Below are 11308 nucleotides of genomic sequence, written 5' to 3'. Positions count from 1 at the left end.
GCAAACCACCCTGGAATCCATTTTTTGATGAAGGTTGGTTTAGAAGTCAAATGAATAAATAAATAACATAAAAATCCTTGACCAGCATATGCAATCACACTGCATTTCCCTCTTTCTTCTTGATACAGTGCTGTCAAATTGGCATCTGTATGTAATATATATGGAAGCTTCCAATCAGCAGGCCCTGACAGGTGCAGTTGTCAGCACTTTTTCATGGCTGCAAATGCTTTCTGACATTCATTAGCCTATTGTTCTCTTAGTTCTTGACAACTCCTTCCATGCTTCTGTTCTACAATGTCTTGAAAATCCCAGGAATGTTCTTGGATTTCATGGTTCTTGGCTAATCCTTCAAAGCTGGTCATTTGTCAGGTTCAGATCATAGACTCTCCTGTAAAATAACAAGTTGTTTGGAACAGCTTGCATTTAGGAACTGGGAGTCTAAACTCAACTGACAGCTTTAAAGACTGAAGTGCGTTGTCCTAAATGGTCTGAAAATATTATTGTCATTCAAGAATTATGTGACTTTGTTGAGAGTAATGTTTTTCACAACACTTTCCACCATCTTTTGGATGATTGCCAGAGCATTTGTCAGTCCTTGTGGCATTATATAGAATTGCTGATTTCCTATTGAGGGTGGTAAACACTGTTTTAGGTCCATTTTCCTTCTCCACTTCCATTTGTTATTGTCCACACTTCAAATAAAGGATATTGAATTACTTAGATCAAGGAAGCCTGAGCAAAATGTCTTCTGTTCAGGGTAAAGGAAAAGCGTTCTTCCTGAAAAGATTCCTGTCCACCACCTCTCTATAACCTCCCCTTTTGCAATCTCACACCTTTTAGGCAATGCAGTATTGAGAACTCACAGGCTGCAGCTGCTCAGTGATTCTGTTGCAAAATGTAGTAACTGTCTTGGTAATTTGAGTTTTACCCACGACCCCATTGGATCTCTGTATCTTCTATCCTGGCAACAACCTGACAGTTCCAGAAACATCTTCTACCTCATCTGGAAGTAATGTTTGCTTGCATCTTTTCATCTTACAATTATTTCATAAGTGTGCGTGTGTGTTTGCAACCTTTTCTGTGCCAGTGTGCATCAATTTAAAGCAGAGGTTCCAAATCTTTCTGTTCACAAGGCCCACCTGAGAAGGCTAAGAAGTACTGAAACTCACCAGTCACAAAATGGTGTTATGGAGGCAGAGCCAAGCACAAAATGACAGCAGACAGCGTGGGAGTTTGCCATTATCAGCAGGCAATTACTGACATTATCTTCTGTTAATATTTAATATGGAAATTGCTGAATTCTTTGTCATAGTGACAGGGAGTTCCATAGTTCAGCACTCAAACTAAATACAGACACTGACTCTGCAGGTATCATGATTCAGCCTCCCAGTTTTAAGCCAAATCTCCCCATGCACAGGCTCTTAGTGGAGAAGGCTCTGCATTTTATACATTTTTCTTCCTTTCTTCATGCCTCTCAAAGTACTTCCACTAATCTCCTGTCATTTTCTCCTTTTCTCATTGTGCAATGAATTTGTATCCTATTCCCACCCAAAACTGCAAGTTTCTTTCAACCGTCTTCCCTCCCACAACAGCTTCCCTCTCCTATTCCCTGCTTCCCTATTCCCAGTTTATTATCATTACTTGAAAAATGAATATTTTATCTCTTTCTAATGTGCTTCAGTGCCTCCTCCAGCGGCTCTTTCCTCCCAGAGAGGGGAGGCTTCCTGGCTCTTCCCCAGGCAGGGATGAAGGAGGCCTGTGAGCATGAAGCTGAAGGGTCAGAGGGCAGCAGCCCTGGGGGCTTCCTCTTTCCCTCTCCTTCAGATCATCTATCCCCCTGGCCTCCCTGTACTTTCTCTACCTTCCTACATACTGTATTTGGCATTGACTCCCATTCGTTCTCCTGCTGTCCCTTCTCCCCTTCCAGCTTTGCATGTGACCGGCTTGTTGCTCAACCAACTCCCACTTCCTCACCATCTTATTTACTCATTGTAGATGGGGGCAGCTGCTGTTAAGCTTCTGCCCAACCACAATGCTGCTGTAATACCAGAGAGTGGCTGTGGTTCCCCTCCGTGACCCCAATCCACAATTTGAGAAATACCAGCCTCAAGCACCAGTCTGCAATCTCTTCAGGAAATGCATGCCTGCAGTTTGTTCACAGCTATCCTGCACAATAACAGGTTCAGATGCTGGTCTTAATGAACACACCAGGGCAAAACCTGTTTGCCTCTTGTAGGTTCCACATCCTTCCCGAGGAGCTCTAAAAGTAATAATGATATATCCCAAACAAGGAACTTCTTGACCATCTCCCCCTATCATCTGCAGTACTTTTTCAGTTGGATTTTCTTTTGTGTGTTTTATATGTTTCCTGTAAAATGTCTGTTATGCAGGTTACCTGGGTTCCTGTATTTTGGCTGTCTCCTAGTGCAGACCCAGGGACTGAGCCTGAGTTTCCACAGCTGCCACCTGCCATGAAACACCATTAGCAGCAGCAGCAGCAGCAGCAGCAGCAGCCATGTTCTAAGCTTTTGATAATATTTTATTCTTGCCAATTATGCTGTTTTAAATGTACGTTTTATATTTGACTTCTTTTAGTAATGCTTTATCTTGAAATCTGCAAGATAATATTTTAGCTTCCTGTTAATTACGTTTCTTTGAATGTATACTTTATATTTGACTTTCTTCAGTAGCATTAAATTCTGGATTGTTTTATTTTATGGTTCGATGTGTTGTAAACCACCTTAAATTTCCTCCCCCCATTAAAAATATAAAGCAGCACAGAAATGAAAATAATAATAATAATAATAATAATAATAATAATAATAATAATATCTAGTAACAGTTGCATGCAGCTCTATCTATGAAGATCCAGACCCAAGATGGCTCACTTGCTAGTTAACACCCGAGTTATTCCAAAATAAATTCTTCAGTATCACCTCTCAGTGTCAGTTTTCAGAGTTTTTGGAAACTAACTTCTTTTTTACCAGATTTGTATTGCACAACTAATTTACCTCACTTTAGGCTGTTTTTCCACATAGAATTGTAGAGTTGGAAGAGACCACAAGGGTTATCTAGTCCCTGCAAGTCAGGAATATTTCGCCCAAAGTGGGGTTCAAACCCACGACCCTGAGATTAAGTCTCATGCTTTACCGACTGAGCCATAGAAGAACCATGCATTAAGATAAGCAGATCTTTAGCAGCTGAGGATGCCTTGAGAATCATTTTGCCTAGGCAGATGCTTCCCCTTCTTAGAAGAGATATCCATTTATATTGCAGTAACATCAATTTGAGCCATGTTATTTTCCATTTGTGTTGATTTTCTTCAACAAATTGCCCACAGCTTCCTGCTTCCATACTCTTAGACCACAGCCACATGGAAGGGTTGTAACAGGGCTGTGTACACAAAGCAATTTAGAGTGCTTATGATGCATTCCATGGGTGCATTTTTTCATGTTGTGCACATAATTTCCTCATACTAGGGGAAGACACCCCCCAAAAATATGGATTTACTTGATTTGTGGATGATGAAACCAGGAAAACAAATCCAACAGAAAATCACATGTCACCCAACTGTGTATGTACTGAAGCACATTGTGTGGCCGGGTTTGTGGGTGTGGTGCTGTTTTCCTGGGTGCAAGTTTGGTACAGTAGAAAACTTGTATCTAAAACATAATAAATGGCCACATGCACTCATAAACAAATACCTGCATGTATACCCACTATGGGAGATTGGGGATGTACTAATTTCAGGGTAGGAGGTGGAAACACCACAGTGCAAATACATCCCCTCAAGCACCACCACTAATGTGATGGACAAACATGCTAAAAATCACACTTGAAAAAGTGGATCTGTGTGATCCTCAGGCACTGGTGTACACTATGTGCACAGCCCAGGTGATGTAGCCACCTCCAGCTGAAAAACGTTAGCTATCACCACTCTGCAGTTTGACATGAGCTGCTTGGTTTGCTTTGTGTGCCCCCCCCCACAATGGCTCCATTTTCTTCCTCATATTGTAGAAGCTTATAGAGCAGCTGTGTGAATATGACACCCTAGAAGCAGAATGACTGTCTGAGCAGGTCTTAGATGGAGCTTCACAATCACCTAAACCTCCATGAATAAATTGCTTTATCAGCTGCACATCAGAATTTGCTGGCATCCACAAGTACGTTTTCTAACACTTTTCTCCGGCAACTGTTTAATCTCCTCAGATTCTCTAAGGGGTTTTCCACAGACTTTTGGAATGTCTGTAGAAATTGGGCACATTGTTCATGAGCACTGGAAAGAAAGTTATGTGCTGACAAACATTCTACTGCCGTCACATTTCCCTTCACTGAAGGCTACACTCAAAGCTGGAAGGGAAAGACTTTCTATTAATTTTCTTTTGCCCTTTTACTGATGGCAATTCTCAGTCCACCAGTAGCTGTTGTATTAGCAGCTTCCAGGTTTCAAAATCCACCTCACTACTGGGAATTGAAGAATGACATGAAAAGCCATTCAGTCTGAAGGATGTGTGAAGGTAAGTGGCAGTTTCCTCATTAGATTTTACCACACGTTCCACTAGTGCCTTTTGCACTCCTTCAGGGATAGTAAAAAAGGTGTAGTAAGAGTATACATGGTGATTGGGAAAAGCAAAAACTATACCTGCCCAATAGAATACTTAGTTCAGAATCAATAGACTTGCCCCAGAATTGTCATCTGAAATGCCAGCAAACATCTTTTCTATGTCAATATGGGGAAGACTCCCTCTATTTAAAATCAGTATAGCAATTTTCTGTTTTTTTCTTATGATCCTAGCTGTACACTACCTAATATAGTTATAAATGACAATGTTTGCCACAGTAGCCTGTCTTTTTAAAAATCCTATCTCAAAGTCCAAATCAAGTCCTCATCAATCACAACAGGGAATAGCTGACAGAATGCAATCCTATATACTTACCTGGGAGTGAGCTCAGTGGGCCTTGCTTCTGATTAGATATACATATAGCATTGCTCTATCAATCTAATTTAGTGTTCTGTATCCATATACCTGAGTGCTCACTGGAAGGACAGATCCTGAAGCTGAGGCTCCAATACTTTGGCTACCTCATGAGAAGAGAAGACTCCCTGGAAAAGACCCTGATGCTGGGAAAGATGGAGGGCACAAGGAGAAGGGGACAACAGAGGACGAGATGGTTGGATAGTGTTCTCGAAGCTATCAGCATGAGTTTGACCAAACTGTGGGAGGCAGTGGAAGACAGGAGGGCCTGGCGTGCTCTGGTCCATGGGGTCGTGAAGAGTTGGACACAACTAAATGACTAAACAACAACAATCTATATCATAATACTTACAAAATTCCATTCCAGTAACAGGTAGGTATTTTTTTTTTTTTGAAATTGTCACAGAACAGAAGAAAAGGAACAAACCAGTTGTCTTCCTCAGCCACCAGGTGCATCTGTTCCAGTTTGGGGCCCAATGATTTGGAGGTGATGTGTGGTTCTTCCTCATTTACTGTTGTGATTCCACAAATATCACACTACCAAAACAACCTCAAACAGAGCAAGGTTCATCTGTTTGACAGTTTGATTCCTCGTGGTGCAAAAACAGGTAATAAAACATATGTAAACAAATGTGATAGGTTTTATGACTAAATGTATGGCTAATTAAAGCATACCGACAAATGTTTATTATTGTTGACAATCAGACTGTGCAACCTGCTCTCTAGCTGTAGCACGTAAGTTAATATTGTCAGAGTTTAAATAATATATTATTGCAGCACATGTTTCTAACACATTACAGCTCATATAACAAGCAGAAGAAACAAATTGGTTCTCCCCAAGATGCATCTACTTGGTGCTACTTTTGTTGTAGTTAGCCTTTCTTGATAGAGAGTGATATAAGTAAAAAAACTGCTCCTTTTCCGTTATGGGGTACCCAAGAGCCCATTTAGAGTCCTTTGTAGGTTCTCTATCAGTAGGAAAAAATAACAGAGACCAACCAGAGAATATTGAGAAGCAAAGCAGCTAGTAAGCCTGTTGCAACAGGGTGCTTCCCCACACGCAGGAGAGAGGAGGAGGACCCAGAACAAAGGTGTGCCTGCCTTTATATAGACATTTTAAATTGCCCACCCTGGAGTCCAAGACCACCCCCCAGATACATCATACCTACATCACAGAAAAGGTGGTCTACCACAGAAATCTGAGTGCGTTTTTACCCTGTCTGCCAGGTTACCTATTAATGGTCACTTGACTGGATTACCTGGGGTGTCTGGCCATTTTTTTTTGTAATGATAATACTTAATTACTGAGCCAGGTCACAGGCTCACTCTATTCACACCTTAAATGTGTCCTTAAGGCAGGATTTGTGAGGACAGAGACAATGGGGAGGTTTCTGCATTTCCTTCGACCTTGCAAAGAAATATTTGAGGTGACTGAAAGAGTCAAAATGGTTTTAGGACTTTTCCCATGGGTTTCAGACATGTGCTTTATATATTTATATATGTGTTTGCTTGGTACATATATGAACATTTATTATATATATATGACCTAAACATTCTTATAACAGAGAGCATACCCTCCAACATGTCCCAGAGAAAAACTAGGATGTGCATCTTTTGGGGCCACGCTCCTGCATGAGTCACGTGACCCGTACAAAAGCACAGTGCCCCAAAACACAGTGTTTCGGAGCTGTGATTTTATGTGAGCGCACAGCCCCCCAAAACAGGATGCCCTGGTTAAATCGGGACAGTTGAGGGGTATGAGAAAGAGCTGAAAAGGAGATACCAACTCTTATAAAACAAAATTCCAGTTATGTCTTGCTAGTCTCTAAAGAATCCCATCAGCTTCCTTCTGCTGACTGGATTTATCCATTCTCAGGAGTTCATAATAAAGGCAGTGTAGGATATTAAAGCTGAGAGCAATTATAGAATCATATGGGCAGCAATATGCCAGGTCAGATTTAGCACCTGATATTCTTGGGGAGCTGCCAGGGACCCAGCACCTGCCTCAGCTCCTGCAGCCCCCTTTCCCTTTCCTCTAATGAGCCCCATGGTGGCATGACAGTTTTTGACATTACCCCAGTTTAGTAATAACAAAATAAATAAATGGGAGCTCTAAGCTCATAGAACTGCTGCTGGCTGTGCCACTGCCTAGGAACCTAGCCAGGACTCATGGGAAGTCCCATTGATGTAGGAAGGGGCCTTCTGAAGGCAATATGCTGAGCCCCCCCACCCCAGAAGTGGAACTGGCCCTGCCTATAGTATTACAATGACAGCTGCTCTAAACAGGTCACTAAACAACAACACATCACAAGCTGAGCTGTAAAACAATGACTAAGTTTTAATTTATATATTTTTAACTGTTGCTATATCTGTATTGTCCCCGTTACACCTAATTGCAAATTCAAATGTATCCCTGTCTTGTTTTATGAATTCCTTGATATTGTATGTGGGCTGGAACTGGTCTGTGACCGAAAGAATAAAATTCATTCATTCAAGACAATGCTGGGAGACAGTTACTGGTACAGAATCATTTTGACTGATAAATTTCTCTCTCCTCTCCTCTAGAATTGTAGAGTTGGAGGGGACCACAAGGGTCATCTAGTCCAACCCCCTGAAATGCAGGAATCCTTTTGCCCAACATGGAACTCCAACGCATGACATTGAGATTAAGAGTCTCATGCGCTACCAACTGAGCTAGCAGGAAAAGGAGATCACAAATCTTAGAAAACTGAATTCCACTTAGGCCCTTCTGATCTTTGAGGTAGACCTTCTATATCCATCGGCTGCCTGGATTAAGAAATCCTCCAAGCATGGGAGTAGCTAGGATTTATTGGGGGGGGGGAAAGAATTTTTATTTATTTACTTAATGGGGGGCAGCTGCCCCCCTGCCTCCAAGGGTTATTTATCTTCTTCACTGAATCCCCACCCTTTCTTCCATATATGGTGATTCCATATGACTCTGTGAGATGCCTAGCCACCTAGTGGAGAAAATTTTGGGCTCCAGCTAATTTGCACTTTATTCTGCAAACTGGGCTTATTCACTAAGGTGGAGAGGGCAGAGTGTACTGCCCTAGCCGCTGCAACACACGTCAAGGCTTGTATTTTCCACAGTGTTGGAGATTTATAGAACTGGGATATAAATGTTTTACAATCAATCTTTCCCTAGACACGCAGAGATGGGATTTCAAATCACATTTGGGAACTCTGGCCAGAAAGGATCATTAGAGGAGAAAAGCCAGCGATTTGGAAATTAACTACAATAGCTATGTCAAAATAGATTTTAGAAATACCCTTATGGTGCATGGAGATATTGCAGTTTAACTAAATCCCTCAGTCAGTGCGCTGACTGGGAAAGAAGAATGAAATTGACTGCGCAGTATAATGGAACAAAGTATCTGTATCTGATGGCGGTTGCTTGTCTTGCTATAATGTTTCTCACATGCACAAGTGACAGCTGCTTGTCACAGGCTGAGACCCCAAGAATACTGCATCTTTCCTCATCCTCCTGCCACATGGAAATAATGCAGGGCATAGATTTATTATGTAATAATGTATTGGGAGATGTCGTCCACAAGCCAAGGTCTCACCAGCACACAGGTGCACACCGAGCTCAATTCATTGTTTCTACCTACTAATCCCAATTAGGCTACGGAAACTTTTAACAGGCACCCAGAGGCCATTTTAAGATGGATGAGGGCAAACCAACAGAAACTGAAACTTAAGACAAGATGAAAGTACTGTTAGCTGGAAACAGCTGAACTACATAGAGGTTTGCAACATGTATTGGACAGGGCCGCACACCTCCTGAAGGATCAGGTATGCAGCTTGGGGATAATTCTGTTGTCTGTGGAGGTGCAAGTGTCTCCAGGGATAGAGGTATATTAAATAAATAAATAATTTTGATGGTGTCAATGATAATACTCCAGTGTGGGATAAAGTCAAGGTTGAGTCACAGTCTGCGGTTGCAGACAAAGAAGTTCAAGTCCTGGCTCTGACAAATAGAGGGATAAAATCCCTTATATTCTGTAGTCCCATTGAAACCAATAGGGATATGTGTTGTGATCACTGGGTACTATTTAGAAAGCTTTGTGAAATTTAAAAAACAAACAAAAAGCCAAGTGGAAAAACTCTTCCATTTCCCAAAGTGTTGGCATGACCCCTTGTCATGCATTTTGACACTGAAATTTTGCCCAAACAAAATTGATGCTGCATGAAACATTTCTGGGAAGCCCTATTTTTGTTGTTAGCAGCTGCACTAAAAACCTTGAACTTGGTTACTTTCTGTGGCTAGTGTTATCAGACTCTCTTCAAGCTGTTTCTCAAATGCTTTGAAAATATGTTAAACAGCTGGAGAAAGGCATACAGCGCTGTGAAAACAAGCTGTTTTCTCTGTAATCCTTTGCAGCATTTCTCCACCAAAATCACAATTAAGCCAGTTTAAACTATGCTCTGTTTTATAGCATACAATAAATAAATATTAGTTATTCGTTGATCTGATTAATTTGTTGATGTTTTTACATGCTACTTGTTTTCTAAACTGTAATGAAAGGGCATTCCTGCATCATGAGGAATGTCGTTTTAGTGCAGACAAATAGAAACAAAATATTAGCAGGACTACAATTAAAAAGGACAATATACAACAAATACACAGTCAGAATAGCAAAAATGAGTATTTAAGTCAGACTTCAGCAGAAGAAATAAAAAGCCTTGTACTTACGATTGGTTATTTTACTCCCCTTCTAAGTTTTTCCACCCCTTCTATTGTTTTTTAAAACAATCAAAGCTGCATTCAAAATTAACAAAAAATGCATCAAATAAAGCAATATTAAAAGGCACATATTAAAACAGCTGACATGAAGAACAGTAGAAAGCTGCAGTTAAAAAGAGTTCAGCAGTCCTAAGGCTGTCTGCTTAGAAGCAAAGCCGGATGTGTTTACGATGTCTTACTCCCCAGTAAATCTGTAAAGGAAAGCATCCTAACAGATACTTAACAAGGAGAGAGATGCCTGGCAGATCTCCCTAAGGATAATTTTCCAGTATGTCAGCATCAGTACCTAAAAGACCCTGTCTCATTGTACCTGTTGGATGACAAACAAGGGCAGAACAGAGCTTCTGAAGCTGATCTTGAGTGAGGGATGGAGAAACCTGTGACCCTTCAGATGTTATTAGACCCCAACTCCTTACCATTGGCTATGTTGTCTAAGCTAATAAAAGATGGGGTCTAACCTCTGAAGGGCCACAAGTTCCCCATCCCTAACTCAAGATCAACTTCAGAGGCTCTGCTGCCTATTCCACCCTTGCCTGCCTCTTTTGTTTCAAGTGACTGGCATGGGAGCAGATTGTACCTGATGCAACCTCTCCCCCAGGGTCTCATCTGCTTGTTGCGAGAACTAAGGTCTCATCCTGGCAAAAAAGGTGAGGCCTTTTAACCTTCATCTGGGTTTCAAGTGGTTATTGCTTCGGGGGGGGGGGAAAGATCCCCCGTTACTGGATAATGAGGTTTTTATAAGGCAAACAGGAAGCATGGGCTACAATCAGTTAATTCCTTAAAGACCAATCATTGGGCTGATATAATGGTGGTGAAAAATTACTCTTCTTGGATTTGTTCAATGAATGAGTGGCTTTCCCATAAAGTCACTTGAAGATTCTTCAGGCTTGTTGACAGTCTGTTATTTTGATGCAAAAAGACTTGTTTTTGTGGGTAAAAGGGTTTTTTTTTGCTGCCCAGAACTCTAGCTCCTTTTTTTAGGGTGCTGCAAAGTAAGTACTGCCCCCTACTGCCCATTCACATAGGTCCTCCAGAGCAGGAAAGTTCCATCCCTACCCCATGTTTTATTTGATTTTTACCAAGGTAAAATTAATTCATTTAAGACTTCACCACCAGCAACTGTGACACTATCAAACCCAGACCTGTGCAATAATATTTGCAGTTATGTAGATTTGGGCATGATCCCACCTGTCTCTGGTAGGGATGAACAAATCTGTCATTTTCTCATCTCTCTAATCTTATGTTGAGTTTGCCACATCTCTGCACCAGTTTGCAAAATTTTTGTTAAAAAATCTTTATGAAATTTGTCGGCATTTTGGTGTACATTTCTCCCAATAAACACATTTTTGTATGCAATTTTGAAAAGTATACACATTTTGCACAAACCTTTCCCCAAAATAATGCATTTTGTATGTTATTTTCACCATTTTATGTACACCTCTCCCTTTTTTGTGCACATTGGTTGGGGCCAATTGGTTGCACTGGAAAGTTTGGAGAGTTGCCGATTCCAAAGGATCAATTCATGTATTGTTTTGGAAACTGTGAATTAGGTAAGTTTAAAATG

General features: G+C 41.1%; 1 long non-coding RNA gene across 1 annotated transcript; it reads left to right on the top strand.

The window, feature by feature from the left end:
- The first annotated feature begins 5382 nt into the window (after positions 1-5382).
- Positions 5383-10444, top strand: LOC309368117. The gene is made up of 2 exons (XR_014167554.1): positions 5383-8792; positions 10297-10444. It is a non-coding gene; the product is annotated as an uncharacterized lncRNA (long non-coding RNA).
- The last annotated feature ends 864 nt before the right edge of the window (positions 10445-11308 follow it).

Source organism: Podarcis melisellensis (assembly GCF_964234715.1).
Source record: "Podarcis melisellensis genome assembly, chromosome: 4".
Classification (NCBI taxonomy): domain Eukaryota; kingdom Metazoa; phylum Chordata; class Lepidosauria; order Squamata; family Lacertidae; genus Podarcis; species Podarcis melisellensis.
Note: the sequence above shows the minus strand (reverse complement) of the source record. Positions and strands in the feature narration are given on the sequence as shown.